We start from the raw sequence: 19,072 nt of genomic DNA on the forward strand, positions 1-19,072 counted from the left end.
GTAGTGAAACACGAGTTTCGTCGCTTACAGCTGTAACGACTGATGTCATCTTGAAGCATATTTTTAAATATTAAACAAAGCCAGATCCTTTACAGGCACGGAATTTAATTTAAGCCTCTCATGAATATACGTTAGTAACGGTAACGTTGCTATACATTGTCTTTGAGAGACTACTTTCAGAAATAAAGCTTGTATGAATGGTTATGGAAAAGAGCCAATATGAAGAAATATGTTATCTTTATCAGTTGCCAATATTATACGGCAATAGAAATATCTAGCGCTAATGTTGTATACTAACAATGTTAATTGAATATCCACTAAGGTCTTCTATATACATATGTTATTGTTTGTAATAACGTATTCATTAGCATTATTCGTTCCGCTATATTTATAAATAATATATACATCTCAATATCTATAATTTCAGATAATGTATAACGGAGTCCGAGCCCTAGCAAAACCCCACATGTCCATGAATCAAAACCACGCTCTCCTAAATTAATGCAAAATAGAATTTTCTATTTTGATACCAGTTAGTTTGTTCATACAGTGGTGATGTAAGCAGAGTGGCACAGTGGAAGCGTGCTGGGCCTATAACCCAGAGGTCCGTGGATCGGAACCACCCTCTCCTAAATTAATGCAAAATAGAACTCGCTTTTTTGATATAAGTTAGTTTGTTCACGCAATTGTAATGTAAGCAGAGTGGCGCAGTGGAAGCGTGCTGGGCCTATAACCCAGAGGTCCGTGGATCAAAACCACGCTCTGCTAGATTAAACCAAAATAGAATTTGCTATTTTGATATCATTTAGTTTGTTCATACAATGGTGATGTAAGCAGAGTGGCGCAGTGGTAGCGTGCTGGGCCCATATCCCAGAGATCCGTGGATCCGGTCCGTGACATTTAGGCGCCGTGACCTTTAGGTGCCGCGACATTTAGGCATGTGACATTTAGAATCCGCGACATTTAGACGTCGAGACATTTAATTGCCAATAATTTTTCCATTATTTTTCTAAAAATTCGTAATGACCTCTCAATTTGGCAACCCGTGTGTTGTCCCTGTGCGTCACTGCATGACTATGTTCGCAATCCCCATTAAAGGACACGAAACCTTAATTGTTTTCAAAACAATCCTAAAATAATAAAAAAACGTAACCTAACCTAAGTTGGGAAGTTAATGAATATAACCACAAAAATATTTTGCAAAAGGCATATTATTTTAGGAAGTCAAAGAACATAAACAACAAAAATTTGGAAAAGGCATAATATTTTGGTAAGTCAATGAAGATAAACAACAACATGGTTGAACTCTGATGTCAGTTGAATAAAAAGAATGTAAGCCTAAAAGTACTTGTCATGTTCCTTTATTAAATATCTCAAATCTTTCACGAAAATTTTACGGCTATGTCGCGGCGTCTAATTGTCTCGGCGCCTAAATGTCGCGGCGCCAAATTGACGCGGAGCCTAAATGACTCGGTGCCAAATTGTCGCGGAACCTAAATATCGCGGCGCCTAGACGTCCCGGCGCCTAAGTGGCGGTGCCTAAATGACCGGCGCCTAAATGTCGGCGCCCAAATGTCCCGTTCCGTTATTTATTCGCCAGAGCCAGTGTTCCCATTTAGCCGGAGATTGTCTTTCACGTTAAGCCTAACTATATTCGTGCGGCTTAAAAATGGAAACCCTAAACCAAATAAATAATGAAAATGGCGGCCTTAGGTTGAATTTAACGTTTTGTTAATGTAATTGGTATTTGAAAAATCTATTTGCATATGAGAGGTGACCGCGAGTTTCTTCAGGTAAAAAGATATTGAATTATAAGAATTTTAACTTGCGTGTTATCAATGTAATTTTCACTTATATTGTAACCGATATTATCCCATTGTGTAGCCTATTTGTTTTGTGCTAAAACCTAAAACCGTAGTAGGCTTAAAATAAAACTGAAGTGTTCGACAGACGATACTGGGTTCAGTTCCGCGAGTACAATTTTTTGAAGGCGAATTTCAAAAATTCGTTCAATTTTATCGCGCTGATCATTTCGCGTCGAAGTTTCGCCCCATTTTCGCCAAGTGGGAACCAGGCTTAGGTGGGAAGACGCCTTAGCTACCTAGTGTGGCTTTATCTGCTGTTTGCTGTAACAGTGGGCGAGTTTGACCGTTGGTCAAGTGGTTTTAAGGAACAAATCTGGAGATGAATTACGCGTCCATAGGTCGAGGTTTTACCTTATATTGAAGACTAAACTTAATTCCGTGTTTTACCCTAACGTGGCTTCGCTGACGTGACACGAGGGTAACTAGCCCAACGTGTTTTTAGGGCGACCTCGTTTTGGTGTGGAAAAAATTCAAAGTGATTAATATATTAATTTGCAGTTTAAACTCAATTCACTTGGCGAAACATGAAGGAAACCGTGTATAATATTACTGTAGGATGGCCTCATGAAAAGGTAAGTTATAGATAGCCAAAGTTGTAAGTTGTCAATAACCCAAAATGTTTTGTTTTCTGATGAAAGTCCAATAACGAGACCAAAATTAGTCGAGTCATTTCATTAAAACTTTCTTGTACACTTGAAAAAATCCTTTCTTTTGAATTCTGAGAGAGCGGACGCTCTCTTAGATAAGACTTCATACTGCTCTTAATGTATAAGGAGGGTTTTTTGTTTGGATGTAGTTTTTTTTGTATTGTATTAACTGTTTTGAAATAATTACACAGAACTACAATTTGGGCCCTTAATATGTGATTAAAATTTCAAAGAGATCCATTAAATAGTTTATTTTATAAAAATAAATTGTTAAGGGTGGTTTTCATTTCCATAAAATTAATCACACCTTTTGATGAAAAACTGGAATTTTTCCCATAGAAATAACGGGTCTCGTACATAATCCCCCTGGACATAATCCCCCCGGTCAAAATCCCCCTATTTTGGATTTGCCAAGACTTTTTCCCCCCGATTTTAGACGCGTTTGTACAAAATCCCCCCAGAGAAAACGTCCAGGACAAAATCCCCCAAAAGGAAAACTGTTCAACAAAATCCTACCGAAAGGATCATTTTATTGAAAATCCCCCAGATAATAGGCATTTAGAAGTAAAGGTAAACGGAAGCCCAAATCCAAAGATTATCTTTAATAATAATGCAAAAGTATAATTCACAAGAGTGAAAGGGATTGCAAACAATGTTCCTAAACCAAAAGAAGTAAACTACTGATTTTGTTTTAAATTATTTCCAAAATTGTAATATTTTGGAAAAGGCGGCAATTTATGGTTAGTCAGCAATATTTTGGAAAAGGCGGCAATTTATAGTTAGTCAGCGATATTTTGGAAAAGGCAGAAATTTATGGTTAGTCAGCAATATTTTGGAAAAGGCGGAAAATTATGGTTAGTCAGCGATATTTTGGAAAAGGCGGAAATTTATGGTTAGTCAGCGATATTTTGGAAAACGCGGAAATTTATGGTTAGTCAGCGATATTTCGGAAAAGGCGGAAATTTATGGTTAGTCAGCGATATTTTGGAAAAGGCGGAAATTTATGGTTAGTCAGCGATATTTTGGAAAACGCGGAAATTTATGGTTAGTCAGCGATATTTCGGAAAAGGCGGAAATTTATGGTTAGTCAGCAATATTTTGGAAAAGGCGGAAATTCATGGTTAGTCAGCGATATTTTGGAAAAGGCGGAAATTTATGGTTAGTCAGCGATATTTTGGAAAAGGCGGAAATTTATGGTTAGTCAGCGATATTTTGGAAAACGCGGAAAAATATGGTTAGTCAGCGATATTTCGGAAAAGGCGGAAATTTATGGTTAGTCAGCGATATTTTGGAAAAGGCGGAAATTTATGGTTAGTCAGCGATATTTTGGAAAACGCGGAAATTTATGGTTAGTCAGCGATATTTCGGAAAAGGCGGAAATTTATGGTTAGTCAGCGATATTTTGGAAAAGGCGGAAATTCATGGTTAGTCAGCGATATTTTGGAAAAGGCGGAAATTTATGGTTAGTCAGCGATATTTTGGAAAAGGCGGAAATTTATGGTTAGTCAGCAATATTTTGGAAAAGGCGGAAATTTATGGTTAGTCAGCGATATTTTGGAAAAGGCAGAAATTTATGGTTAGTCAGCAATATTTTGGAAAAAACGAAAATTTATGGTTAGTCGGCAATTCATACTATTTTCTCCATCATTGGTTCCGCTTTTCCTCGTAGGGGAAATACTACTATTTTTACTACTATCCTACTAAACAAATTTTCACTGTGGAAAACGACCTCTAAAATAGGAATGATCCCTGAAGGGTTCGTCTCCAAGCTGGGGATTTTGTTCCGTAAGCGGGGGATTTTGTCTCCAATTTGGGGGGATTTTGTCTCCAGTTTGGTGGAGATTTTGTCTCCAGTTTTGGGGGGATTTTGTCTTATGCCCATTTGGACGGGGGGAAATTTTTGGAGGGATTATGTCCAGGGGGATTATGGGAGTCACCCAGAAATGACATGGGAATTTTTCGAAAAAAACAAATTGGTGTCTCGTGACTTAGAAAAACTATACGTTGGTTAGTTTTGGGAACGGTCTTAAATTAAACTTTAAACTATAATCTAGAATCATTTTTCTTGTTATTAAGAAAAATTAATTTTAAGTATCTTTAATTTTAAATTTTAAAATCTACCCCAATCTGCGATATTTTTCCATGGATACACTGTTTTATTAGTAAATATCAGGGCAACCAATATTAGCCTTTTTTTACGTATAGTTGCCTCATAATAATCCGATTGTTTATTCTTAATGCCATTTGGTTGAAATGGCCTATCGATAGTGAGATAAGACTGCTTTAATAGCTCTTTTCCCCTTTTTCACCCCGTTTGTGGCCGCCATTTTTTTAAGGTGAAAAAATTTGAGAGTGGGTCCTCTTTCGTTGTCATTCTCATATTTTATGAGGATTTGCTCATGGATGGATTTTAAATATATTATAAAGTAGGTTTCAAGCTTTAATATAAGCCTAATTTCATAATTTTCCACCTTTTTATTGTCCCACAATCTATTTCTAAACTTGGCACTTTTTTTAACGCGGTGAAACCCGTGAAATTGTGCTAAGCCTTGGCTTACCGTTAATTTTTGCCATTTAAAAAAATGTATACCTCTCGCTGCCCGTTACTTCGCCTTCTCGTATCGTCGAATGTTTTGTTTAGACTTTGAAAGTAGTGCTTTGTTTTCTTAAATTTAATTTAATTGTATAAGATTTCAATATTATAATTGCGTTAAACGTCGGTATATACGAATTCAAGGGACGCGCCTTGCATTAGAATTTCGTTCCCTCGAAACTACCCCCTCTCTTTTTCTTTATCGGCGTCTCGCTTCAGCCCCGAAAACACAGCTGCAGTGAGAAATGATGTTATTTACTAAAAATGTATGCGGTCAGTGTGTTGTTTTTGCATTTTAATGTTTCTAATCGTGGTGCGCGTCGAGGTTTACGAATCCAACGTGTGTTGCGAAATGAAAATCAAGGGTGGATACTATATGATCTGTGCTTTAAAAGGAATTTGACCGCGAAAGTCAAGCAAAAGAAACGGTATTAGGCCTTGCCAAAAGTTGACAGCTATAGTAAGCCTTCTCAGATTATCACATGTCAATGATATAGGAAATTGACCCTCGGATATCCTGTGACTAGGAGATGGTTATAAAGTTACTAACTCTCGATTTTGGAGGTAGATACTGTCTAGTGACACTTAAAGTAACGGTTTAATCTTATAAACAGACTACCATCATAAGCCCAAATCGTAAATTAACCGATGTTGATATCAAAGCTTAATAATTTTTTTTAACTCCACGAATCTTAAATATCAACATCAAAAATTATCTACTGAAAGAGATATCTACTTATATTCCATTCAAATTTCTCGCAACATTTCAAATTAACGAATAGAAATGTGCAAATGAAGTTCAAACCGATTAATTGGGCAAATTGCTATATTGGTCACCGTTATTGATCACAGATAGATTTGCGTCCTTCTGTAGTGTTTATTATGCTTGTGAAATGGTAAGCGAAATCTGTGATTGAAGTTTAAAATAGACATGGGCAAAAAGTGCTTTATAAATATCAACTCGATTACCGAATATCTAAATTTGACCAAAATTAACAAAATATTCTCTTCATGATTAAAAATCTTGTTTGAAGCAGCAAGCCATCTAATCCTTATTCACCTTATTTTGAAAAAAAAGTAGGTTGATACCTCTTTCAGTAGATGATTGATTGATATTTCAGTTTCATTGAGTTTAAAAAAAATCATTCCACCATTGGTTAATTTACAATATTGACCAATCGACAATCACAAATTTTAATAACTAAATTACAAAAACCGGTTCAAAACCTTATTAGTTTTGAAACGATTAAATTCTAATATTAAACATATGTACTAGTTAATTCCTCGTAGGTAATTAATTTATTGCCTTAGTGAAATTAACGCTGAATTTTATCTACAGAAAATAAATAATAAATTAACTTCTAAAATTCAAATGTAAAATGTGTGCATTATTTCCCAATTAATAAAAGATATCCACCTATTTTCATCCAAATTAATTACTAATTTGTGGATAATGGATAGAAAATGTCGAGCTCTAATTGCGATATAGCTAAAATCAATCCCACTGGCTATTTATAATACAATATAACCTTTGCCCTATGTTTACTGTTTTGAATTCTATTTGTAAAATTTAAAACATAAAATAGTATTACATTTTTTTTAATAAAATAATTATTAATAAATTTCAATAAAATAAATTCTGGTTAAATACATAACACTACTTTTTATTAAGTTTCTGAAATTATCAGAGCTAAATATCAAAGACACATATTTAATTGCTCTCATTTCGACACAACTGCAACCGTATTCATTTAATAACATTTCTCATTTCTAATTATTTAAATTCAAAGTGCTGTATTAACTTTTAAAGGTGAAAACCCAGCTGACTGAGAAGTAAACAAATACCAGGCTGCCAGGCTGTCTCTTACACAACAGAGTTGCCCATTCTCGCTTATGAGAAATGAATCCTTGTCATACGCATCTCTGGACTTTAGGAGCTTCAGGACTCCCAACTTAAGCAGGGTGGGAAATAGGGATTTTTTTAAAACTAGACATTGGGCCAGCGACCCCCCTGCCCTGGAATAAATACTGGTCCATGACCGTTGACCAGGGCGCGGCGTCTGCTAATCTAACAGCATTGTACGTATCTAGTCCAAATAAATAAATAAATAAAGAAGTGGGTAATTAAAATAGTTGAGATAATGTCTGGACCCTGGTTACTCTAGAATTTCCTTAGTGGTCCTGTGGACCACTGCTCCCCCTCCGATTTAATTTTTAAACTGGTCATTTTCCCTGTGCCACCGCCTTATTTACAACGCTGAACTGAAGATTTCTTTTGACCGGACCATAGCCTACTCGATCACGCGCAACAGGTCGCAAGCTGCTTGCGCTATAGCGCGAGTCAGGGTGGGAAATAAGGATTTTTTTAAACTGGACATTAGGCCAGAGACCCTCCTGACTTGGAATAAATAAACTGGTCCGTGACCATTGGCCAGAGCACGTCGTCTGCTAAGCTAAGGAAGTGGATAATTAAAATATTAGAATTTTAATGTGAGGACTCTGGTTACCCTTGAATTTTTTAGTAGTCTCGTGGACCACTGACCCCCCTCCGATTTAATTTTTGAACTGTACCAGGCAATTTTTAAACTCGTCATTTGCCCTGTGTTACCGCCTTATTTCCCACGCTGGCGCGAGTTGCTTTGCGTTGTCGAGTGCGTGATGGAGCGGGCTATGCCTGGAGTCCCAACCCCCGTTACTTACTACCAAAATACCCACTAGCATAGCCCACTCGATCACGCTCTCTTTTCCCCGGCTACATATTTTGAAGAGGGCACTTTTTAGGCGTATTAACAATCTTGGATCACCTTTGTGGACTTTTAGGGTAGCCCTTATAAATTGAGTCATCTGGAAAGTGATAAAACCATACATCAAAATGAAACCTAAAAATGTTATTCGGCAAATAAAACACAATAATGAAACACACCAGGAACCTCAAGCTATCTCCAACGCAATTAATGATTTCTTTGCCCACGTTGCCGAAACATTAATCCTACAACAAAATCAATTAGGTATCTGCCCATTAAATCAAATAAATCAACAAATCATTCCCAGTTCACCGTCACCGGGAAACGAAACATGCAACAAGTCTTCAACCCCGCTGAAAAGTTTCGACCTGGTAAATGAAAATACGGTCTTTAATATGTTGAAGACTTTAAACGCGCGTAAATCAACAGGCCTGGACGGCATTGCGCCATCATTGCTAAAAGCCTTAGCCGCCATACTGTCAACACCAGTCTCTAAGATCATAAACCTCTCACTATCTTCTGGAAGCTACCCAAAACAATGGAAGACGGCAAAAGTCATACGAATCTTTAAGTCAGGTGACGACACGGACCCTAAGAATTATAGACCAATTTCAATACTGCCCAGCCTATCTCTAGTCTGCGAAAAAATAGTACATACACACCTAGCAACTTACCTCGAAAATGGACATCTCCTTTATAAACTTCAATCCGCAAAAAGCACTCAACCATGACATGTTTCTTAAATGTGTACGAAACAATCTTGGATAAATTAAGTCTGAACATGTATGTTATACTCGTCTTCATTGACCTCTCTAAGGCTTTTGACACCGTCTCCCACACAACTCTTGTGGAAGATCTTAAAGATTGCGGCATTAAGGATAAGGCACTATCCTGGCTAACGTCATATTTGAATAACAGACATCAGACCGTGTTTTACGATAACAATTACTCTGAACAACTACCAATAACACATGGTGTTCCGCAAGGCAGTGTCCTAGGCCCTCTCCTATTTAATATATATACCTCTAAGCTCCATAACGCTCTCAAATATACTACCGCCCATGAATACGCTGACGACACCGCCTTGATCGGAGCAAACGAAAACCTAAATATCCTGCTGACAAAAGCCGAAACTGACTTGATGAACCTAAAAAGAACTCTAACGACCCGCGGCCTAATTCTGAATGACACAAAGACCAAATTTATGATCTTAGCACCAAATAAAAAAATGAAGAAAACCGCCGAACATTATCAATTTCTCTGCAATAATACCATCTCTCGAGTCAGCACCTTCAAGTATCTGGGTATCTGGTTAGACGATAATCTGAATTGAGATGAACAAATTGCCTATGTTGCACGAAAAGTTAGATCTCGGATATGGCTACTCAGGCCTCTGCAAAGCTGCGTCGATATTCAATCGTTACGGCTATTATACAACACATGCATCAAACCAATCTTCGACTACGGAGACATCTTTTATCGTACGACCAACTCCCAGAATACCGCTACTCTTGACTCCCTACACACTATATGCGCAAAACTAATCTCAAAAAGGGCTAAATACTCTTCTGCGACTGAAGCAAGACGTATAGCAAATATCTCGACGCCATCGGAAAACTATCTATACAATTTATTGACTCTAATGCACTCTTTCTGTTTAATGTTTCACTCTTTCTGTTCAAAGTTTCACTTTTTCTGTTCAAAGTATCACTCTTTTTGTTCAAAGTATCACTCTTTCTGTTCAAAGTTTCACTATTTCCGTTCAAAGAATCACTATTTATGTTTAAAGTTTCACTATTTATGTTCAAAGTTTCACTAGTTCTGTTCAAAGTTTCACTATTTCTGTTCAAAGTTTCACTATTTATGTTTAAAGTTTCACTATTTATGTTTAAAGTCTCACTATTTATGTATTAAGTTTCACTATTTATGATCAAACTTCCCCATTTCTGTTCAATTTGCCATGTTTCTGTTCAGACATTTCTTATTTCTGCTGAAACGTTTTTTACTACTGATCGAACTTTCGTTATTATTTTTCAATCGTTTCTTATTACTGTTCGAATTTTTGTTACTATTTTATCCCTAAGCACTTAGTCAAAAGTGTATCGAAATAGGAAAGTATGTGATTGAAAGTGTTGTGAACCTACCAATCTACGATTAAAAGTGGTGGAAAATACTTGAAAAGATGACCAAAATGCTATTTAAAGTGATGGAGAATGATAGAAAAGATGACGAATATACTACTGAAAGTGATGTAAAAGATTGAAAACATAAGGAAAATAAGATTGAAAGTGACGTTAATGATTGAAACCATACCCAAAATTCGATAGAATGTGGTGTTAAATTATTTAAACAACACAATAATATATTTGAAATGAATGAAAACATACTACAAAATGTGACCAAAGGCGTTTATAAATGGCTAAAACAAGGTCGAACAGGCTGATAAGTGATTTAAATCTGACATAAGTCAGACATGATTAGAAGAAGAACGTTCCCATTCTTTTTATCTGATGTTTAAGCGAATAAATGCGCGTGGGAAGAGGGATTGACATCATCGCAATATCGGTCAGTTGGAAATAAGATTAACGTCTTTTGAAATTTGTGTGGTGTTTAGGGGAAATATTTACTTACGCGTTGAAAGAAATTGTAAAATGTTTTTCTTTTACATCAATACGAAATATCAGTCTTTCGAAACTAATTTGTTCATTCCGCGTTGATGGAAAATATCATCGCTTATCGGTTAAAATTTTGACGCTTCTTTTATCGCTTTGAGAGAAAATATGGAGATAAGATTTAAAATAGGCTTACAAATAATTAAAAATAAGCTTAAAATAGTAATTAATTCAATTCTCAGAAACATATATACTAGCAGCAAAGGTACCCGGCGTTGCACGTGAGCCCATAAGTCCGTCGAGGCGATTTAATTACTTTTTCCGAAATTCCACATCGCTTTACTAATTTCTATGGTTTTGAAATCGAATTTCAAAGTTCCATAACCAAAATTCCCATGTGATATAAATATGATGAATACCTTAATACCTAATAATGTATGAATTCCTAGAATATAAACGTCTTACTCTTAACCGGGATACATTAATTTATGATTTTAAATTACTTTAGTATTTTGAGATTTAGAACTCTAGATACATTCCTATGCCTACTGCAAAAGTTTATATGGAAAACGAATTTTCAAGGTGAAAGATACGTAGTGTAAATCGGATGATTTCAAAGTTCAGACTAAATAACAGAAAATCAATGAAACACCATCTTCTCATTAACATAAATTTATGTTTTCATATTATTGCAGTTTGGTTTCTAATATGTTTATATGTATTTACGTAACAGAAAAGGTTTTCAAATGACTGAATTGCGATTAAGTTTTGTTCACAAGAAACTATAAAAGCGGTTGAAAGTGACATGAAATGTCTATAATTCAATTAAAAGTATCGGCAAAACACTAAAAATTGGTTAAAGTTTCGCTAAATGTTTAGTAAACGTTTCGTTATTCAACTTAAATATATCCGATATTATTAATATATGACTATTATAAAAGATAATGAAGTTCAATGACGAAAAAGTGGTCGCAAGTGTTGGTAATCTACTAAAATTCGGATGAAACTGATGTGAAATGAAAGCATTCGATTGAAAGCGAAAATACGACTAAGAAAGTGGATCAAAGTTTTGTTAAACTACTAAAATATGGTTCAAACCACATTCAAAGGAACTAAAAAGCAGTTGACGTTCATGAAATGACAAAAGTACAATTGTAAGTAATATGTTTAATATTTTTATAAATTTTGCAAGGATATAAATAGTTCTCGCGGATCTTAACAGTGTGTGAAATTTGATAACACGAATGTTACCTGTAATTGGTCCATTAACGTAACAAATGCGGATGATTACCAAGAAATAAACCCATTTGATTTCAATCGTGATTTGATACTATCATAACCAAAACTTCAGTTTATCACGACGTTTCGAGGAGACCTTTAGACACTTAATACTATTCGAAACCCATTGGTGAGAAATTAACAATTGCTAAATTTGTTTGCAATATAAACCGAGGCTTTGAACGCAGAATTTATCCCAGTTTGTTTATTTTATCAGTATATATCATCTCAAGACACACTATCTTATCAGTTTCATCAAGAAGTTATATCAGTACCTCAGAGAAAAGATATAAATTCGCCAGATTTCCAGCTTTATCTCAAGTCCTAACGTAGGTCCGCAGTCAATCCCCGTCTCTAAATTACAACCAGCATCTCATTGGTTCTTGAAAACTCACGTCAGCGCGACGACGCGAGTGAGGAAAATTTCCGACTGAAGAGAGCTTAATAGCCCGGCGCCTCCTTTTACGTCCCCCCTTGTATTTTGAAAGGGGGACTGGGACTATGGCGCGCGAATACAAAGGCATCTTATATCTTCTCTCTGAGATACTGATATAACTTCTTGGTTTCATAAATGGAAATTTCATTGATGATAAATTATAAAGCGCAACGCCTAATAAATCTGCATCTCTTTTATCAGTATCTTCGTCTTTTCGATCTTACGTTGAAATTTCAAAATATCATTTAACCACTTTGGAACAGAAAAACTCCAATGCAAAAACCGATGGACACGCGTAGTTTCAATAGAGAATGATGTACCACAGACATTGCTTGGAAGTGTCAAGTCTGCCAACCTCAAGACCGGGGGAGGGCCGCCACACGCTCGTATTTTTGTTTTCCCTGGCGCGTGTTCTATTAGGCGTAGGGCTCGGAGTTTCTACAATATAAGCCATTTGAATAATGATGACTATCATGTCATTATCCATAATACGATATGCATTATTGGATTGTAACTGAAATAGACGATGAATCTGTTTATATACAAATATATATAAACATGCAATAGAAGTATATATTTATTCAATTTACTGTTATAAACAGTGATAATCGAAATACGCTATCAGTTTAATTATCGTAACTTTAGACTTGATTACAACCAACAAAATATTAACAAGGCATATCAAACAAAAAATGTCGGCGTTCATTCGTATATAGCGTTTTTTATAGATGAAAAAAAAATTATTTCGTCATATACTGTATTATCCATTAAAAACATTGCAACTTATTACACATCTTTTTAATACTCATAAGAATTTTTTCAACTAATAGAAATTGTATATCAACAATACGCTATATTTTGTAGTAAAATCTGCAGACCTCATTGACAGGTTAAAATCTTCATGTTTTTATATCCTACGTTTTGTCTCCTCGTTTATGGTTTCATAACTTAGTTGCGATCCATTTTCATTTCATTAACAATTGCCATCATGGCGGAGATTCCGGTATAGGTTAATGCATCGTGGCTTCCGCGTACCCGCGTCAGTGTTTGGCAACACTTTCAAATATTATGTGAAATAGTCCGTAATTAAATGAACGTGTCGCGAAAAGCAAATATTGTACGAAGTAAGTTTCCGGGTAGTAAGTGCTAAATGACTTTTGTTGACCTTAATTTTAACTATAGAAATTACTAAATAACTAAACTGATTTTGATTATTATCCCTATTTTGTTTTGTAAACTGTAGATATGTGTCATAACTCTGTCTAAATTTAATTAGAAAGGTTTTGTTTCATATTGAAATACTAACCCTTTAAAAATAACAAACTAACCCTTCAAATAAAAAGTTTTATCAATAGTCTTTTTGGGTTTCTCTTGCCCATATTCCCCATTTTACTTTCCCGTGAGTCATGCTAATGGTTTAAAGTATTAAGTTTTGTTTGTTAAAATCACTTCATTATTCCACCGAATTACTTCTGATCGACGTAAGTTCGACCAACCCTTAAATTTTATTCAAAGAAATAATATTGACTTTTAAGTTCTTTTTCAGTCGGGAATTTTAAAGGAATCTTAGCTCTCCCACTCTTGGGCAACCCCTCGGCCAAAATCCCTTTACACCAAGTGAGACAGCTATAGACTTGAATTAAATACAAGTGGGATTAGGTGTCCCTGCCCAAGCGTTCTCGGTTTAGTGGCTTTGGTCCAAATGTTTCAAAGTTTCCCAGAATTCAATCAAATACATGTGTCTAGTCCAAGCTTACTTGGTTTAGTTTCTTGTAGAGAGCTGCATTTCAGTTTCAAACGTTACCATTCTTTCCATACCAATTTTGTTTACCAATTCCACCCATATTTTTCATCAACCTCCCCGTCCGTTGCCGATCCGTGGTTTCCAAATACCAACCATTCCCATTACCAATTAAGAAACGTTATTGCAGTTCCAATCATTAACGAAATGAACAATAGCAGAAAAGCATTTCCCTTCCAAAGAGTTCGAAAGAATATAACCTTTGAGCGTCTTGGTTTGGCCCAAAATTACCACTGCAATAAGGGTTCTTCATCAAGAATTTTAGTAAAAATAAGGAGGATGAACAACTCCTGTTCGCCTGTCGCCAAGTGGCATGAGTCACTTCCTCAAAATATCTATTCCGAGAATGAGATGACTAGTAGTGGCACCTATGTTATATTGCCTTATATCGTGTAATACTGTCAAAGGCCGATATCTGCCCTCACTCAGTGGCAAAACCGTTTTTATTTATTTTAAAATTTTAGGATCTTCCATAGAAAATAGATTCTATCCATTTATTAACCATTTCCAACTAAAATATGTATCAATTTAACCACTTTCATTCGATATTGGTTTTTTCCGTCCTTTCCCGATCCGAAAAACCATCCATTCCCACGGTTTCCATGCAGCTCTCTAGTTTCTTGGGTTGAAATGTTTTTTAGGTTGAAAAAAACAGCCAAATATAAGCGTGAGTAGGTGTCTTTGTCAAACCATAGAGGCTTTGATTGAGAAGTATTTCATGTTTATCAGAATACAGTCAGATACAAATGTACTCCGTCTAGTGTATCGCCCGGAACCTTTTTGCACTTTAGTTTCGTTAAGTTTACAGTTCCAAAGAACTTGAAGTAGTTACGCTTAATGTGACAATTTTCAAATGAAAATGGAAATGCACTCGTCATTTTTCTCGCACCAAACTTGAAAGATCTTAAGAAAGGTTTTCATTCGCGTTTTCAGTCAATACTTTCTGTACCAGAAAATAAATACCTCGTTAATGAAATTGCGGTTGGTTCTTCATGTATTATAACAGATGTATATAATACTTCTCTTCGAGAGAGGTGTACCACAATGCGGGGTAATTGTAACATGATTCTCTCTCAACATCAGAATATTTGGAGCTAGGTTACTAAACCTAATCACATACGCGATGTATTGTTCACTCATCATTACTTTCTTACGGCTTAACTATTTGAAAAGCCCCGCTTGTGGATTTATGTCCCGCGTCAGGACGAGGTTTCTGAGGTGATTGCTGAGGACGTAGTGTAGGCTTATGGAATTCACTAGCTTTATTATTAATAAGTCAAACCTCATTTAAAACATTTAAAATTATTTAAAAACATATTAACAAAAAGGTGCGTAAATTTTAATAACATAACTCAGCTGACTTGTACATCTCGTACTGCATGAAGCTATTTAACTTTAACCGAATTGACCTGGGAATTACTTAACGCTAGTGAATTTAACTTGAAGGACTCTTGTGCATAGCTCATAAGAAAATCCACGTAACTAAAGCTTTATTATTATTGTTGTGGCCCCGATATTTACAAGTAAACCTAAGTGTGTTTAATTACTTGTCAGTTTCTGAAAGTAGAGTTACCCACCCCGTTTGTAACGTTCGTCCTTTGCATACACATCCGTTGACAATCTTTGGATCTCTTGTGAAAGTTTAAAATGTTATTGAGAGGCTATCTCGTTCAAATCATTTTTGATACCAAACACACACGTTATTTCATTAACGTCTTGGTTTAATTTATCATTAAAACACCAGGGAATCAAGCTAAGAGTAATGAAAGCCGTAAATTGACAACCCTTTCGTAGTGAAACACGAGTTTCGTCGCTTACAGCTGTAACGACTGATGTCATCTTGAAGCATATTTTTAAATATTAAACAAAGCCAGATCCTTTACAGGCACGGAATTTAATTTAAGCCTCTCATGAATATACGTTAGTAACGGTAACGTTGCTATACATTGTCTTTGAGAGACTACTTTCAGAAATAAAGCTTGTATGAATGGTTATGGAAAAGAGCCAATATGAAGAAATATGTTATCTTTATCAGTTGCCAATATTATACGGCAATAGAAATATCTAGCGCTAATGTTGTATACTAACAATGTTAATTGAATATCCACTAAGGTCTTCTATATACATATGTTATTGTTTGTAATAACGTATTCATTAGCATTATTCGTTCCGCTATATTTATAAATAATATATACATCTCAATATCTATAATTTCAGATAATGTATAACGGAGTCCGAGCCCTAGCAAAACCCCACATGTCCATGAATCAAAACCACGCTCTCCTAAATTAATGCAAAATAGAATTTTCTATTTTGATACCAGTTAGTTTGTTCATACAGTGGTGATGTAAGCAGAGTGGCACAGTGGAAGCGTGCTGGGCCTATAACCCAGAGGTCCGTGGATCGGAACCACCCTCTCCTAAATTAATGCAAAATAGAACTCGCTTTTTTGATATAAGTTAGTTTGTTCACGCAATTGTAATGTAAGCAGAGTGGCGCAGTGGAAGCGTGCTGGGCCTATAACCCAGAGGTCCGTGGATCAAAACCACGCTCTGCTAGATTAAACCAAAATAGAATTTGCTATTTTGATATCATTTAGTTTGTTCATACAATGGTGATGTAAGCAGAGTGGCGCAGTGGTAGCGTGCTGGGCCCATATCCCAGAGATCCGTGGATCCGGTCCGTGACATTTAGGCGCCGTGACCTTTAGGTGCCGCGACATTTAGGCATGTGACATTTAGAATCCGCGACATTTAGACGTCGAGACATTTAATTGCCAATAATTTTTCCATTATTTTTCTAAAAATTCGTAATGACCTCTCAATTTGGCAACCCGTGTGTTGTCCCTGTGCGTCACTGCATGACTATGTTCGCAATCCCCATTAAAGGACACGAAACCTTAATTGTTTTCAAAACAATCCTAAAATAATAAAAAAACGTAACCTAACCTAAGTTGGGAAGTTAATGAATATAACCACAAAAATATTTTGCAAAAGGCATATTATTTTAGGAAGTCAAAGAACATAAACAACAAAAATTTGGAAAAGGCATAATATTTTGGTAAGTCAATGAAGATAAACAACAACATGGTTGAACTCTGATGTCAGTTGAATAAAAAGAATGTAAGCCTAAAAGTACTTGTCATGTTCCTTTATTAAATATCTCAAATCTTTCACGAAAATTTTACGGCTATGTCGCGGCGTCTAATTGTCTCGGCGCCTAAATGTCGCGGCGCCAAATTGACGCGGAGCCTAAATGACTCGGTGCCAAATTGTCGCGGAACCTAAATATCGCGGCGCCTAGACGTCCCGGCGCCTAAGTGGCGGTGCCTAAATGACCGGCGCCTAAATGTCGGCGCCCAAATGTCCCGTTCCGTTATTTATTCGCCAGAGCCAGTGTTCCCATTTAGCCGGAGATTGTCTTTCACGTTAAGCCTAACTATATTCGTGCGGCTTAAAAATGGAAACCCTAAACCAAATAAATAATGAAAATGGCGGCCTTAGGTTGAATTTAACGTTTTGTTAATGTAATTGGTATTTGAAAAATCTATTTGCATATGAGAGGTGACCGCGAGTTTCTTCAGGTAAAAAGATATTGAATTATAAGAATTTTAACTTGCGTGTTATCAATGTAATTTTCACTTATATTGTAACCGATATTATCCCATTGTGTAGCCTATTTGTTTTGTGCTAAAACCTAAAACCGTAGTAGGCTTAAAATAAAACTGAAGTGTTCGACAGACGATACTGGGTTCAGTTCCGCGAGTACAATTTTTTGAAGGCGAATTTCAAAAATTCGTTCAATTTTATCGCGCTGATCATTTCGCGTCGAAGTTTCGCCCCATTTTCGCCAAGTGGGAACCAGGCTTAGGTGGGAAGACGCCTTAGCTACCTAGTGTGGCTTTATCTGCTGTTTGCTGTAACAGTGGGCGAGTTTGACCGTTGGTCAAGTGGTTTTAAGGAACAAATCTGGAGATGAATTACGCGTCCATAGGTCGAGGTTTTACCTTATATTGAAGACTAAACTTAATTCCGTGTTTTACCCTAACGTGGCTTCGCTGACGTGACACGAGGGTAACTAGCCCAACGTGTTTTTAGGGCGACCTCGTTTTGGTGTGGAAAAAATTCAAAGTGATTAATATATTAATTTGCAGTTTAAACTCAATTCACTTGGCGAAACATGAAGGAAACCGTGTATAATATTACTGTAGGATGGCCTCATGAAAAGGTAAGTTATAGATAGCCAAAGTTGTAAGTTGTCAATAACCCAAAATGTTTTGTTTTCTGATGAAAGTCCAATAACGAGACCAAAATTAGTCGAGTCATTTCATTAAAACTTTCTTGTACACTTGAAAAAATCCTTTCTTTTGAATTCTGAGAGAGCGGACGCTCTCTTAGATAAGACTTCATACTGCTCTTAATGTATAAGGAGGGTTTTTTGTTTGGATGTAGTTTTTTTTGTATTGTATTAACTGTTTTGAAATAATTACACAGAACTACAATTTGGGCCCTTAATATGTGATTAAAATTTCAAAGAGATCCATTAAATAGTTTATTTTATAAAAATAAATTGTTAAGGGTGGTTTTCATTTCCATAAAATTAATCACACCTTTTGATGAAAAACTGGAATTTTTCCCATAGAAATAACGGGTCTCGTACATAATCCCCCTGGACATAATCCCCCCGGTCAAAATCCCCCTATTTTGGATTTGCCAAGACTTTTTCCCCCCGATTTTAGACGCGTTTGTACAAAATCCCCCCAGAGAAAACGTCCAGGACAAAATCCCCCAAAAGGAAAACTGTTCAACAAAATCCTACCGAAAGGATCATTTTATTGAAAATCCCCCAGATAATAGGCATTTAGAAGTAAAGGTAAACGGAAGCCCAAATCCAAAGATTATCTTTAATAATAATGCAAAAGTATAATTCACAAGAGTGAAAGGGATTGCAAACAATGTTCCTAAACCAAAAGAAGTAAACTACTGATTTTGTTTTAACTTATTTCCAAAATTGTAATATTTTGGAAAAGGCGGCAATTTATGGTTAGTCAGCAATATTTTGGAAAAGGCGGCAATTTATAGTTAGTCAGCGATATT

General features: G+C 35.9%; 2 non-coding genes across 2 annotated transcripts; both read left to right on the plus strand.

Moving 5' to 3' along the window:
* The first annotated feature begins 696 nt into the window (after positions 1 to 696).
* TRNAI-UAU (transfer RNA isoleucine (anticodon UAU)) lies at positions 697 to 768 on the plus strand. The gene has a single exon. It is a non-coding gene; the product is annotated as a tRNA-Ile (tRNA).
* Positions 769 to 16,462: 15,694 nt separating this feature from the next.
* On the plus strand, positions 16,463 to 16,534 carry TRNAI-UAU (transfer RNA isoleucine (anticodon UAU)). The gene has a single exon. It is a non-coding gene; the product is annotated as a tRNA-Ile (tRNA).
* Positions 16,535 to 19,072: the final 2,538 nt, after the last annotated feature.

The sequence above is a fragment of the Phalangium opilio genome, unplaced genomic scaffold (genome assembly GCF_054372755.1).
Source record: "Phalangium opilio isolate 3A_F unplaced genomic scaffold, DU_Popi_V2 ptg000246l_1, whole genome shotgun sequence".
Lineage (NCBI taxonomy): Eukaryota > Metazoa > Arthropoda > Arachnida > Opiliones > Phalangiidae > Phalangium > Phalangium opilio.